The sequence below is a fragment of the Kogia breviceps genome, chromosome 2 (genome assembly GCF_026419965.1).
Source record: "Kogia breviceps isolate mKogBre1 chromosome 2, mKogBre1 haplotype 1, whole genome shotgun sequence".
Taxonomy (NCBI): Eukaryota; Metazoa; Chordata; class Mammalia; order Artiodactyla; family Physeteridae; genus Kogia; species Kogia breviceps.
In genome coordinates this window covers 90,495,601-90,509,598 of record NC_081311.1, presented here as the reverse complement: position 1 = coordinate 90,509,598, position 13,998 = coordinate 90,495,601, and the positions used below count along the sequence as shown (strand labels likewise).

Here is a 13,998-nt window from a genome sequence, read left to right as displayed (position 1 = left end):
ACAATGATCAATTTATTTATCTTGAGTGCTAACACAGAAGGCAGTCAAACATTTTAGTAATAACTGCGCACATGAACAACTAAAATTAGATAACAAACTTATTAAAAGCTTATTTTATTGACTCCTAAGACATTACTAAGATTTTTCAATAAACACTCAGTGAATTTAAAAATTAAAATAGAAAGAAAAAAAACAATGTGAATGCTTCTGTTAAAAAATCACTTATATACTCCAACAACACAATGAAAAAATTATCATTAATAAAACATCTGTACAGCCTTTTAGGTCTGATTATACAAGAGAAAACAGACTGGAATAGTATCTTCAAAATGCTGAGGGAAAAATAACTGCCAATCTAGACTTTCACTCACAACTAAACTGTCATTCAAGAACAAGAGCTGGGCTTCCCTGGTGGCGCAGTGATGGAGATGAAGGGGACACGGGTTCGTGCCCCGGTCCAGGAAGATCCCACATGCCACGGAACGGCTGGGCCCATGAGCCATGGTCGCTGAGCCTGCGCATCCGGAGCCTGTGCTCCGCAACGGGAGAGGCCACAACAGTGAGAGGCCCACATACCATGAAGAAAAAAAAGAACAAGAGCTAAAAATTTCCAACAAACAGAAATCGTAATTTATCACTAACAGATCCTTCTTAGTTGAGGAACTTCTAAAGGATATACTTCGTGAAGAAGGAAAGTGATTCCAAGAGAACAAAAGCTGGCAAAAAATTGGCTAATGTGATTAACTTATACAAATATTAATTGTATTAAAAGAATAAAATGCTTAATTCGAGGAACTGAAAAATATCAAGGTAGAGTTATTGTACCAAATGACTATAACGAAAGGAGGGACTCATCCACAGTGGCCTTCTTCTGGAAGCTTGTCCCTTCTACCACCACCACCTCCAACCACCCAGTTGATTACTAAGTGTCACCAAATTAGCTCAGTGTGGTCCCACACCATAACTGATGGTCCAAAGGTGGGCAATTGGCCCAAGCAGGAGCAAACACGGACAATCTTTAGAAACTACAAACAGATTACCAAAAGCAAAGAGTGGAGTCAACAGGTCCCAAATTGTGTTAATGAAGTGCTACATGCTTTGTCCATGTCTCCTCCTATTTCTGCTGTCTGAAATGCTTCCTCCCTTTTTCTACTTGTCTAAAGAAGGACCCAGCTTAAGCCTCCCCTACCCCCTCATCTGGGCATCTTTCCTTAAGAAGTGGAAAATAATTAACCTCTGTGGACTGCCAGTGTACTAGGAACTTCACATACATTACAGCTTAACCTTAAGTGCCCTGGAATGACAGCACTTGCTGTCTCTCTGCTCATCACAGCAGTCATTCTTCTTAAAGGATACTACCTATTTAACAGCTTCCCAACCATGCTTTATGTTTACATGTGTTCTCTGCAGCTTGACTATAACATTCTCAAATACAGGAACCATATCTTCTACTTCATTCTTATCTCCACTCATCTGCTCTACTTCTCCCCTCCCTTTCGAAATACACCCTTCCAATTTCTCAATCCCTTCTCATTACTACCGCAACTACTACTAATAACAAAAGCTACTATTTACAATATTTTACATTGTTCTGACACTCCGCTAAATGCTTTACAAACATTTCATTTAATCCTCACAATAATCCTGTAAAGTAGGTATTATCTCCCCATTTCACAGAGGAAGAAAAAGGCCTGGAGATTTTAAAGAACTTGCTCTCTCACAGGAGAATGAACCTAGATCTATAAAATATCACTGTGGACTCCCGCAACTACCACATCCCCTACTGTGGTTTCCCACCCCCCACTCTCACCTGCAGTGACAGTTTGTACCATGTCAACTTTTAAGTTCAAACTACATTTCCCAGAATCCTCTTCCCACATGGTTCCAGGTTAGAGCTGGCCAAAGATGGAAACTACTCTCAGAAGATTATGGTTAGGTGCAGAGTTGCCAGAAGATTGCACCATGTCTCTGCTCTCCCCTGTACTGCATGCGGCTCTTCTTCCTGATTGCCAACCCTGCTGACCAAACAGCAACCTCAGTCCCACCACCAAAAGCCTGACAGAAGACCACAGAAGAGGTAGCTATGCAGAGGCAACAGCTTTCCATACTTTCCACCAGCTCTACTGTGCAGTCCCACTCCAGCAGCTGGGCATACCTAGCTTCTCGGATTCACCTGCAAACTCTGACTTGCCCACTGCACCACTGCTTCAGGAAGGCTGATTAGTGACTTCTCTGATCTGCCGGTTCCCCCTTACAGACTCTGGTTTCCAAGTTTCTCCCACAACTCCGTAAGGTCTTCCTCCTTTCATAAATCCCGTAATTCCATAATACCATAGCAGTTCTTCTTCTGTGACTGAATCCTAACTCATGCAACGACTCAAGCTTCCCCCCATCTACTGACCAAGATCTCTGCAACTTTCCCTTTTGAGATCTTCCTGCATAACCAAATCTAGGCCACTCAGTCCTTTCATAATCTCCAATCAAGCCTTCTTTTATACGTTCTGAGCTGCCCATCTTTGAAAACAGGCTGAAGTGTCCCTCATTCTAAAGAAACCTATCTCCCTTACTTGATCCTCCCATTTGCAAAAGAACAAGATTTACATGAGAGAAAACACTAGAGTGGGTATCAGATTAACAAAAGCCAATAACTAAGGACAAAATAGGCTAAGCACTCTTAAAGTACTTCTCTGCTTTGGTTAGAGATGTGAAAATGAAGAAAGAATAAGGACACAGATTCTGAGGGAAAAAAAAATTGCTGATGTATAATTTGTCCCAAATGTTTTTTCCACTGGGAAGTAGAAAGCTTCATTCTTTTATGTAATCGTTTTGGGCTTATCCAACTACATTCATAAATTATTTAAAAATTTCTAGTGGGCATAAAAGACTGCATGTACAAGTTTTCCAATACTTTTTTTTTTCCTTTTCCAGAAAGCTCTTCCCTCCCTTTGGGCTAAAGTATTTCCAAAAATGTATTTTACTAGTCTTGGCTCCCCATTCATGAGAATAATGTAATTCTTCTGTGTTATTTTCTAGGGTTCAATGCTTACTATCCTGATTTTATCACTAAACTGATCTACGAGTGATTCAGATTTTTATCATATCAGTACTTAAGTTATTCATTCACTCTTTCAACAAGCATTTACTGAGAGCCTACTATAGGTTATCACAGTTCAGCACAAGGTACTTGGCTATAAACCACCTTTAAGTAAAAAATCTCATTCTGACAAATTAATCACATTTAAAGAGAGCTATTTATCTTCCAAATGCTGCCCTATAACTAACCTTCCCTGGACTGTTGTCATCTTAACAACCTCCCAACCAAGAAAACTTAAATCTCTTTTGACTCTTTACTATTTTCTATTATGTTGTGGATCTCACAGAATCAGAGACTAGACAGGTCCTTAAGAAATCAATTAGGGCAACTTTTTCAAATTCAGAAATGTTGAAGTGGGCTTCTCTGGTGGCGCAGTGGTTAAGAATCCACCTGCCAATGCAGGGGACAGGGGATCGAGCCCTGGCCGGAAGATCCCACATGCCGCGGAACAACTAAGCCCATGTGCCACAACTACTGAGCCTGCACTCTAGAGCCCATGAGCCACAACTACTGAGCCTGTGCACCACAACTACTGAAACCCACGTGCCTAGAGCCCGTGCTCCACAACAAGAAGCCACCGCAGTGAGAAGCCAGCGCATCGCAATGAAGAGTAGCTCCCACTCACCACAACTAGAGAAAGCCCGCACGCAGCAACGAAGACCCAATGCAGCCCAAAATAAACAAAAATTTAAAATAAAAGGTTTTGTTTAAAAGAAATGTTGAAGTCACTTTATCACAGTCTATTTCTAATTAAAGGCAGATTTAAGACTGAACTCAGGCTTCCTACCTACCATCAGTGTTTAACAAACAGCATAAAATACAGTTTGTAGTTTGTGGTACTCACTTCAGGAACACTAGGCAAGATACATCCCTGAGTAAACCTTCTAACCCCAAGGCATGCTGATTAATATATATTACATGAATAAACCTTCTGAGTTTACCTTCTAACCCTAAGGTAGTATGCAACAGTCCATGACTATGGGATGTAACTTTGAGATGCTGATTAATATATATTACTTGATCTAAGAACAGATAACTCATCTATCCTTTCTCATATCATGGGGCAAGATTTATATATGCAGGCACATGATGGTTTGGGGGTGAAGTTAATAGAATGCAGCCAGGTACTGCTCACAGATCAGATGGTTAATGCTGCACCATCTCTCAAAGTAGATCTTCATTAACACTAAAGCTGAGCTAACTTCTACTTCTTTCATTTCCTTTTAATGTCTAAGCAAATCAGAACGTTTGTAAATATAGTTTGACATTATTTCATACCATACAATATTACTAATTTTACAAAGCAGTCAACAGGCTACTTAAAAATGCCTAAACTGATTTAAAAATACATTAAAGTCATCATATAAATCATATTAATTCTCCTTAAATTTAGGCAGAGGACATTGGTCTCATTTCTTTCATATTAAAAGAACAAAATATTTTGGGTTAATTTAAAACTCCACAAATACGATTAAAATGTAGCCAAGTCAGTCAAACTTAAGAGTAATCACAGGGCTTCCCTGGTGGCGCAGTGGTTGAGAGTCCGCCTGCCGATGCAGGAGACACGGGTTCGTGCCCTGGTCCGGGAAGATCCCACGTGCCGCGGAGCAGCTGAGCCCGTGAGCCATGGCCGCTGGGCCTGCGCGTCCGGAGCCTGTGCTCCGCGACGGGAGAGGCCACAACAGTGAGAGGCCCGCATACCACAAAAAAAAAAAAAAAAAAAAAAAAAAAAAAAAAAAAAAAGAGTAATCACAAACTTATCAAATAATGATAATGAAGCATCTTCAAGTCACAAATCTAAAATACGAGTTAGAAGTATTTAACTATTATTTAACAATAGCACAGAAACAAAAACTGGCTTCACCTTAGACTGCAGATCTGTTCTCAAAGACTTACAAAAATAATAAATATTATCTCATATTCTCCCACTAGCTCCTATTAATAATTTTCAAAAACTTTTCGAAGGACTTCCCTGGTGGTGCAAGACTCTGTGCTCCCAATGCAGGGGGCCTGGGTTCAATCCCTGGTCAAGGAACTAGATCCCACATGCATGCCGCAACTAAGAGTTCACATACCACAACTAAGGAGCCTGCGTGCCACAACTAAGGATCCCACCTGCCACAACTAAGAGCTGGTGCAACCAAATAAATAAATAAATATTTTTTTAAAAAAACAACAACTTTTCCACAGCCTTGCCTCTGTGGTAGAGCTGTTCACAAATACTTAATTTTCTCCTGGGCATACGGAAGTATTTTATTGTACTTCCCCACCCTGTTCAACTCAGGCAGGCACCACCTTTTAAGACTCCTATAACAGTGCAAAAGGAGGTCTCTTCTGTCCACTCCCTATTCATTTAACAAACATTTGGCAACAGGCATTGTGCTCGGTGTTGGGGCACCAAAATCAACGAAACACTGCCTCTGTCCTTGAAGAGCCAATTTCCCAGTGGAAGGCACAGAGATGTGCACAGTGCAATCCGCACAGTGCAATGTGGTCAGTGGGTGATCGAGGCAGATGCAGAGTGCTCAGGGAGCATTCTGCCTGAAGTAGTAGCGCTGAGGGGACCCAATCTGGGAATTATCAAAAGAATACTGATAAAATCATATCTTAAACTATTCTTTTAATTGGTCACTATTAATAATTAAAGTCCACACTAAATGACTAACTGCATAACTGAGGGAAAAACTTCTGAAGTTTATAAACCCCAGTGTTTTTTAAATTTATGGTACTATGAATCTCCAGCTAACACTCTTGAACACTTATAAGAAAGGTGGTGAGCTAGTTACCAGAGGAACTCCAAAGAAGATTCTACCCCTATCCTCCTGACAAAGTATGCATAACAAAAAAAGTAAGCAACAAGAGTTAAGTAACAATAAAGGCAACAACACAAGAGATGTTACAAAGTAAATATGTGATTAACCAGAATGAGAAACAGTCAGCCAATGTTCCTAATAAATCCCAGGGATATCCTAGATAAAAGATGAAATTATACAGACACGCTTCTTATAAATGTGTGTGTATAAGGAGGTATACCTCTCACAATGCTTGAGAATAAGGGAAAAGTTTTTAAATTTCCATATATACAGTTCATCCTGTTTATAAAAGAGATGTGTGGAAAACCTTCATGTAAACTTGCTTCATGAATTAAATCATATTTTTAATGAGAAAATGTGTTACTTAAGTAAATTCTATTATGAACCCTTTATTAAAACAATCACCTACTAAATGTCAGTTAATTCGCTGGGAAATAAATTCAATTTTATATTACACATAGTTGATTTATTTCTATGTGGCTTAATTAAAGTGAGGTTTGCCTCTAAATGTAACCAACATGTCTCATTATCAGAAATTCAAAAATGTTTACAAACAATTATTATGACGGTAAGAATACAGGGTGAAATTTAAAAACTTATAATCCTTGCACTTCACAGAATGGTAGAATTAGGCCTAGAGTTTAGATCTTCTGAGTCTTAATCCAGTGCTCCTTTGTATTACACCAGAAAATAGACAGTTTTGTCAAAACGTTTTTTAGTAAAGCCACTCTCCCTTTATTGTATTTCTGGCTATTCCTGTGCAATAAATATTGGCTAAGAAAAACTGAAAAGAAACACACTCCTTGAGGGAATTCCCTGGTGGTCCAGTGGTTAGGATTCCACGCTTTTACTGCCAAGGGCCTGGGTTCAATCCCTTGTCGAGGAACTAAGATCTCACAAGCCATACAAGCTACGTGGCACAGCCAAAAAAACAAAACAAAAACAAAAACAAAACATACACACTCACACACACTCACACTCCTTGAGACAGATGAAAGAGTACAGGAAAAGAAAAGACATTGAATATTTCCCATTTTTCTCGTGTCAGGTTCCTTTTTATTCATAAGAGGAGATACCTTGAATTCATGATTAAAAATCTTTAAAATCCTAGAAATCAGAACCTGATTAATATAGCTGAATAGATTTTTACAATTCTTGTGATGTTGTTACTATCTATAGACCAACAAAAGATTGTTAACATTGAAATTCAAAATTTACCTTGACAAGGATCAGCAATAGATGCAGCAATAGATAAACTGTTAGGTGAAAGATTACTGGAGAACAGGCCAGCACTAGAGTGCTAATTTATCATGCCAGACTACTTGCCAACTGCAATGGGAAAAAATACCTCACCTTAACCCCCATAACCAAGTGATCAAACTCAGCATCACAAATAACAGGACTTGACAATATACATCCCCTGATGGGAAGCAATATAAAGTACGCAGCAACACTCAGTAGTTATTCTTGCCCAAAATATTTAATTTGAAACTAATCAATCCTTTAGACCTAGCTTACAGTTAGTGTAGGGGGAATAGAGGAACATGCTAAATGACGAGGGAAAAAAATCAGACAAATCCAGAATGTGACTCATTTTATAAGGTAACTGGCTTGATCTCTGAAACAAAACAAACAAAAACACCATTTTAAAAGGGAGAGGTAATGGACTTCCCTGGCATTCCAGTGGTTAAGACTCTGCACTTCCAATGCAGGGGGCACGGGTTCTATCCCTGGCCAGGGACCACATACCATGTGGCACAGCCAAAAGACAGATAGACAGATGAATAAAAAATAAATAAAAGGGGGAGGTGAGGCTGTTCTAGATTCAAAGAGATCAAAGAGACTTAACCAAATGCAGTGAATAAACCTTGATGGGATCTTCGTTTGGTGGGATCGAGTATAAAAAGCCGTAAAAGACCGTGCAGCACAAATGGGGAGATTTAAATATGGATGGATACTAGATTACATTAAAAAATGATCAATAAGAAACTATTAATTATCAATAAAAAGTATTAACTAAGAAAGTTAACAATAATGGTATTTTGGCTATGTAAGAAAATGTCCTTATCTTTGGAGATGCAAGCTGACATACTTACGGGTAAAGTGTCATAATGTCTACAGCTTAGCTTTCAAATGGTATGGCCAAAAATAATATACGCGTATTTATACACAAAACAAATACGGCAAGACGTCAACAAATGAAACTAGAGAGTTATCATAGGGATGTTCAATATTACCAACTTCTTGTGTACTTGAAATTGTTTTATAATAAAAAGTTGGGGCTAGATTTGGGGGTGGTGGTGGGAGGGAGCCTAGAGAGCTCCAATTCTACAGGGGAAAAAAAAAAATCAACCTGAAACCAAAGCTGTGGGCAGTGCCTAGAACCAAACATGATTTCATTTTAATATAGCACCTATTAAATACAGTTTACCCTTTTGGTAGCAATAAGGTAAACTAGGAATGAAAATTCCAACTAAAACACTGCTTAAAAGATTGAATCTATAATGTAATCCAATTATTTAAGATAAATCTTTAATAGTTAGTTCTTTCAAGAGAGACATATGGAGAGCATGACTGGATAAGCATTCTACAATGATATTATATTCAACAAGACTCACCATACATTTATATTTTAACCAAACAACAAATCAATCTGTGAACCATCCACTTCTTAACTATATAATTCGACCTTTTCTCTACAGACATTACAAAGACATTCAACTACAAATTTTCTTAAACCTGATAATACACTAAAGGAAATTATAAAGTACTACAATTTTGGGCATCAATAGATTTCTTAAACATCTACAACTATGCATGAAGCTTGAATTACTCAAAGGGATTTATCAACACTTTCTTCTGTAAAGAGAAATGTAAAGGAACTTTAGTTTTTCCCTAACCATAACCAAAGAAACAGTACAGACCAATGTTAAAATGAGAATTTCAGTTAGTTTATAAACACTTATTAGTTGCTACATACAAAGGAAAGAAAAAAATCACACCATTAAAAGATAACTTTTTACAGTATTCTACACATTAAATTTTGACACTCTACTCAGAAATATTGCACAAATTAACACACAAATTACTAAGTGTGTTGCCATTGTCACATAATCCAGCAACAAATTTTGCAATAAGGAAATCTCAAGGAAATAACCCAACTGCGAGTTCCCTGTACGCATCAAGAATTACACAAGTAAAATTGTAACTTTTCAAGAAACATGGAGTTTTACCAAATCTATTTCTCCTTTTTGATAAGAGAGGAAATATTTTCTGCTCATTCAGTCCCACTGCAAAAAAAAAGGTAAAGGTGCATGGAGTCACCTTTTAAAAGTAATTTTTTAAAAAAAGAGCCAAGAAAATCATCTGGCTAGGCTGCAGCAAAACACATCGAACAGCCTACATTACGGGAAAATGAACTCTACCTATGTATTTAGAATTTACTCCCAAGAAGAAACTTTCCAGCTATTCTCATTTTCCTCACAAATTTTCGCAAGACCCAGAAATACGGTTCTACAGAAAAGACATCATATTCGAATCAAGACTTTCCCAGATTACCAAGCTGCCCGACCTTGGGCAAATTTCTGAATCTGGGCCTCGATTTTTTCAACTGTAAAATGGGGAGACACGTACCCACCTCACTGGGCTTCGAAGGTGAAGTGAGACAACGCACGACAAATAACCGGGCGCGCATTAAGTGGTAAACGGTCTGTAAACAGAAAGGTGCCTCGACCCTAACCACTAGTGAACCACGCGGTAACTGCGCAAAGACAAGCACTTTCTCGCTCACTGCTTATAACATTTCTGATTCTGCCAAGGACCTGGGACAATCTTCCATACCAAAGCCCTGCAGAGTACGCCTCTGACAGCTCCACCGCCCAGCAGTCTAGTTCGCTCAGACCTGGACTTCAGGACAGGATGCAGGGGTCCCGAAGCCCGCCCACCCGGAGCGAGGCAACCACCTAGCGAAACCTCCGCCCCAGGTGCAGCGCACAGCCCGGCGGCGGCCCCCTCCCCACGTCCGGCCCGCACCCCCGCCCCCACCCCCACCCCCACACACATGCGCGCGCCCAAGCACACGTACCGGCCGCTCCGCGGGGACATAGGGAACCGCAGGCCCACCCCTCCGCCCCCGCGCGGCCTGTCACCGCGCCCCCCGGTCAGGGGAGGCTGCGGGCCCCCGGGAGCCGGAGGGGCGCACGAGGAGTCGGGCGCGGGTCGGGGGCCAGGCCCGTCCCTCCTTCACATGGAGCCCGGGCCGGACGCGTGGACCGTGGCGGCTGGCCGGAGCCTCTCGGAGCCCCTCGGTGCTTCTCGCCGCCGCGGCCCGGAGGCCCGCGGGAAGCTGGGTAGGAAAGGAGGAAGCCGCGGCCGGGCGCCGCCGAGGCCGGAGAAGGGGCGGGAGCGGCGACTCCGCGACTAGGAGCGCCGGACCTCCCGGTCGTAGTCGCCGCCGCCGCGGGCCGCAGGACCCCCGAACGCCGCACCCAGCGGCCGCACCGCCCTCGTCAGGAGCCGCTGCTGAGAGCAGCCCGGCCGCCACTACACACGGACCCGTGACGTCAGGCGTAGCGCGGCACACGTCACGGCCGGCTCTCTCGTGCGCGCGCAGCCCTCCGCCTGTCGGGAGCGGCCGCCGTGGGCGCGCGCCCGCCCGGAGCGCCGCGCGCAGGCCGAGGGGAGCGTATCCGCGCCTGCGCAGTGCCGGCTGCTTCCACGCATGTCCCGGTGTCCACGCCCGCTCCGCCGTGCGGGGACTCCCGGCCCGGGCCCGGCTGCCGCGCCTCTTTGTACTTAACGTCATAGCTACCGGTTTCCGGCCGGTGAGCCGCGCGCACGCATTTCGGTCCCCTAGCATCTGCGGGAGTCCTCGGCGCCGAGGTTCCAAATCAAACCTCAAAAAGGGTCTCCCGCGTGGCTTCGGGCAGAGCAGGGGCAGCAGAGCAAGAAGAGGCTGCGACCCACTTCGAGTCCATGGCAAGTCGTTTGCAGGCGAAAAGCCATCAGCCTCTTCATTTTTGGATATGGTTTCAGAATTTTTTCCTAAAGGACTTACGAAATTCTTGTCGGCTTGTCACCTGACCGTAAACCACCCCCCTGGAAATCAGCCTTCTAAGTTTTATAGTTGTCTTCTGTTTAGTTATTACATGTATGTATTCGGGGTCGGCCCAGCAAGTATTACTTTTTCAGTTTAACAGATGTGGAAATCTCGGCCCAGAGAGATGAGTTGACACCCCACCCCCAGAACTCGTGACAGGGTCTAAAACCCAATCTCTTTCACCGAACCCATTTTCACTCCCTCTCGCCCCGCGGGATAAAATACGAATTCATCGTACTAGCGTTGGAGGCCTCTGTGATTTGACTAACGTACATTCCGTTTGTTTTTAGCCCACACTACTCTGATCCGGAAAGTATCTGTCCCGCCCCATCTCTTCTTTCCTCAAATACCCCCTTACAACTTCCTGTGCCATTTCTCCTCTCTCTCAGCATCTGCTTGGTTTCTCGGTACGTTGTGGGTCCCACCCGCTTCCTGACTTTTCCAGACCGAGAGTTGGGGGCGGCACCCACCCAGAGGTAAGCAACTGCCCCAACTCAGGGCCCTAGAGGGCAGGGGAGCTGGCATCCGTGGGGCAGGGACTGAGGAGGAGGATGTTATGTAATAAAATATCTGGATCCCCTTCGTGGAATTTTTATTACGACCCATTAGCGGTGTTGTCAAAGAAGCAGGAACAGAGATGTTCATTGGAAGGTTTTTGTAACAGTGAAAGCCTGGAAACCTAAATGACTGTAAGACTGAGCTGACAGTGGTTCATCAGCTCTGCGGAGGATTAGGCAGCCAACACAAAGAAGGGCTAATGCTGAAGGACTTCAAAAATACACAGCTAAATAGAAAAGCACATTGCTCCCACTAATTTAAGAAGAGGAGGAATTTTAAGCTTACATACACATAAAATCAGTCTTCAAGATTGCTTTTGGCTCTAACATCTAAGCCTGATAGACCACAGAAAAAAAGGATCTCAGTATGCTTGGGTAGGATTTAAATCTTAAACTTCTACATTGTTTTCAGCAACTCCTGGCCTGACCACATAGCAGGCGCTCAATAAATACTTGTTTACTAAATAATCTAGAGATGGAGATGGATTTTTCTTCACACCTCTGCTCACTCCTTCCCTCCCTACCCGGGGACTTCATCCACCCCTGGTTCCTTAGAAACACCCCACGTGTACATTAATAATAGTCTCTTTTTTCTTTTTCTCCAGTCTCTTTTTACATTGGTGAGACTCTCACTTAGACGTTAAATTTCTGGCATCCTGGGTTACTTTAGTATATATGATTACAAATTAGTGATCTCAGGCTTTCTTTTCCTGGATGAAACCTTCATCACACAAATATTTTTTGCTTTTGCCTCCCTGCTCTGTGCCTGGGATTACAGTGATAAAATGGTAGTCCCCATCCTCTCCCAGGAACTCAGAATCTTGTGAGGAGAGCAGACTGGTAAACGAATCATTATAATACCGAGTGCAGGATGTTTATGAGGTGCCACAGGAGTGGAGAGGAAGATGGCACAGGGGTACCCAAGGAGTGAAGGAAAAGTTGCGAGAGGAGGCATGATGTGTTTGTTTTCTGTTGCTGCATAACGAACGACCAGAGACTTAGTGGCTTCAAACAACACCTGTTTATTAGCTCACAGCTCTGTAGGTCAGAAGTTTGCACAGCATCCTGGCTGGGTTCTCTGGTCAGTGTCACAGGCTGAAAGCAAGATCTCAACTGGGCTGAGTGCTCATCTGAAGTCCCTGGGAAAGATCTGCTTCCAACCTCATTCTTGTTGGCAGAATTTGGTTCCTGGTGGTTGTAGGGTCGAGGTCCCCATTTCCCTGCAGGCAGTCAGCCAGAGCTTGCTGTGGGCTCCTAGAGCCCATTGGCATTCCTTGCCGTGTGACCCCCTCCATCCTCAAAGCCAGCAGCAGAGGATTTCTTGCACACCAGATCCTCCTATACATGTTGAATATCTGACTTCCTCTTTTGCTACCAACCAGAGGAAACTATCTGCCTTTAAGGAGTTCATATGATTAGATCAGGCCCACCTAGACCCACCCAGGCCCACTGTCCTACAACATAACTTAACCATAGGAGTACAGCTCATTGTATTCACAGTAGCCAGGGTTTTGTAGGCCATGTCCACCAATGGGCAGGAATTTTCAGGGACACAGGAGAATCCTGCGCACCACACACGGTGAGCTAAAACTTGGTTCAGGGTAGTTATTTGCTGGGAGAAATTAAGGATGGAGGAGTGGGCATTCCCAAGCAGAGGGAATCAAGTATGCACAAGCTTGGAAGTGTAAAAGAACATGCCCTGTCCAGGGGATGGCAAGAGTTGCTGGCCTTGGGGTGTTGGAAGAGATGCAGGCAAGGGATAAGGCAGAGAAGGAAGAGAACAAGAGCAAGGGTGTTGGAGCGGGCTAAATAAGTAAGGAGGTGAAGGTGTAAACCACAGCAGTGGCTTTGAAATTGATCTGAAGAATGTCGGTTGTGATACATTCAGCTGCAAGGAACAAAAGACCTGGACCAAAAACAGCTTAAACAGTGAAGTTTATGTTCCCGCATAACAGAAATCCAATAGACAGGTCCAAAGTTGGTTAGGGCTGTGAATTGTTATCTCTGCAGTCAGAAAATGGCTGCCTCAGCTTCAAACATTATGACCTCCCACTCAGGAAAGAGGGGAAAGTGTCTTTCTTCTCTCTCTCTCTCTCTCTCTCTCTCTTCATTTTTTGTTTTTGTTTTGTTTTGGCCATGCTGTGCAGCTTGTGGGATCTTAGTTCCCTGACCAGGGATTGAACCCGGGGCCATGGCAGTGAAAGCGCCAAGTCCTAACCACTGGACTGCCAGGGAAGTCCCTCTCTCTCTTTTTAATAAACGTTTAATTTTAGAATAGTTTTAGATTTACAGAAAAATTGAGATGATAGTACAGAGAATTCCCACATACCCCACACCCAGTTTCCTCTATCATTCATATTTACATTAAAATGGTACATTTGTCACAATTAGGGAACCAATATTGATACATTATCATTAACTAAAGTCCTTACTTTA

General features: G+C 42.9%; 1 protein-coding gene across 1 annotated transcript in view; it reads right to left on the bottom strand.

Annotated features, from left to right (window-relative positions):
• Window positions 1-10,461, bottom strand: part of MAP3K2 (mitogen-activated protein kinase kinase kinase 2) — a 93,694-nt gene extending 83,233 nt beyond the window's left edge. Inside the window, exon 1 of the mRNA XM_059052616.2 lies at window positions 9,992-10,461. The gene's annotated coding sequence lies outside the window, so the exon portion shown is untranslated. The remainder of the gene's footprint in view (window positions 1-9,991) is intronic.
• Window positions 10,462-13,998: the final 3,537 nt, after the last annotated feature.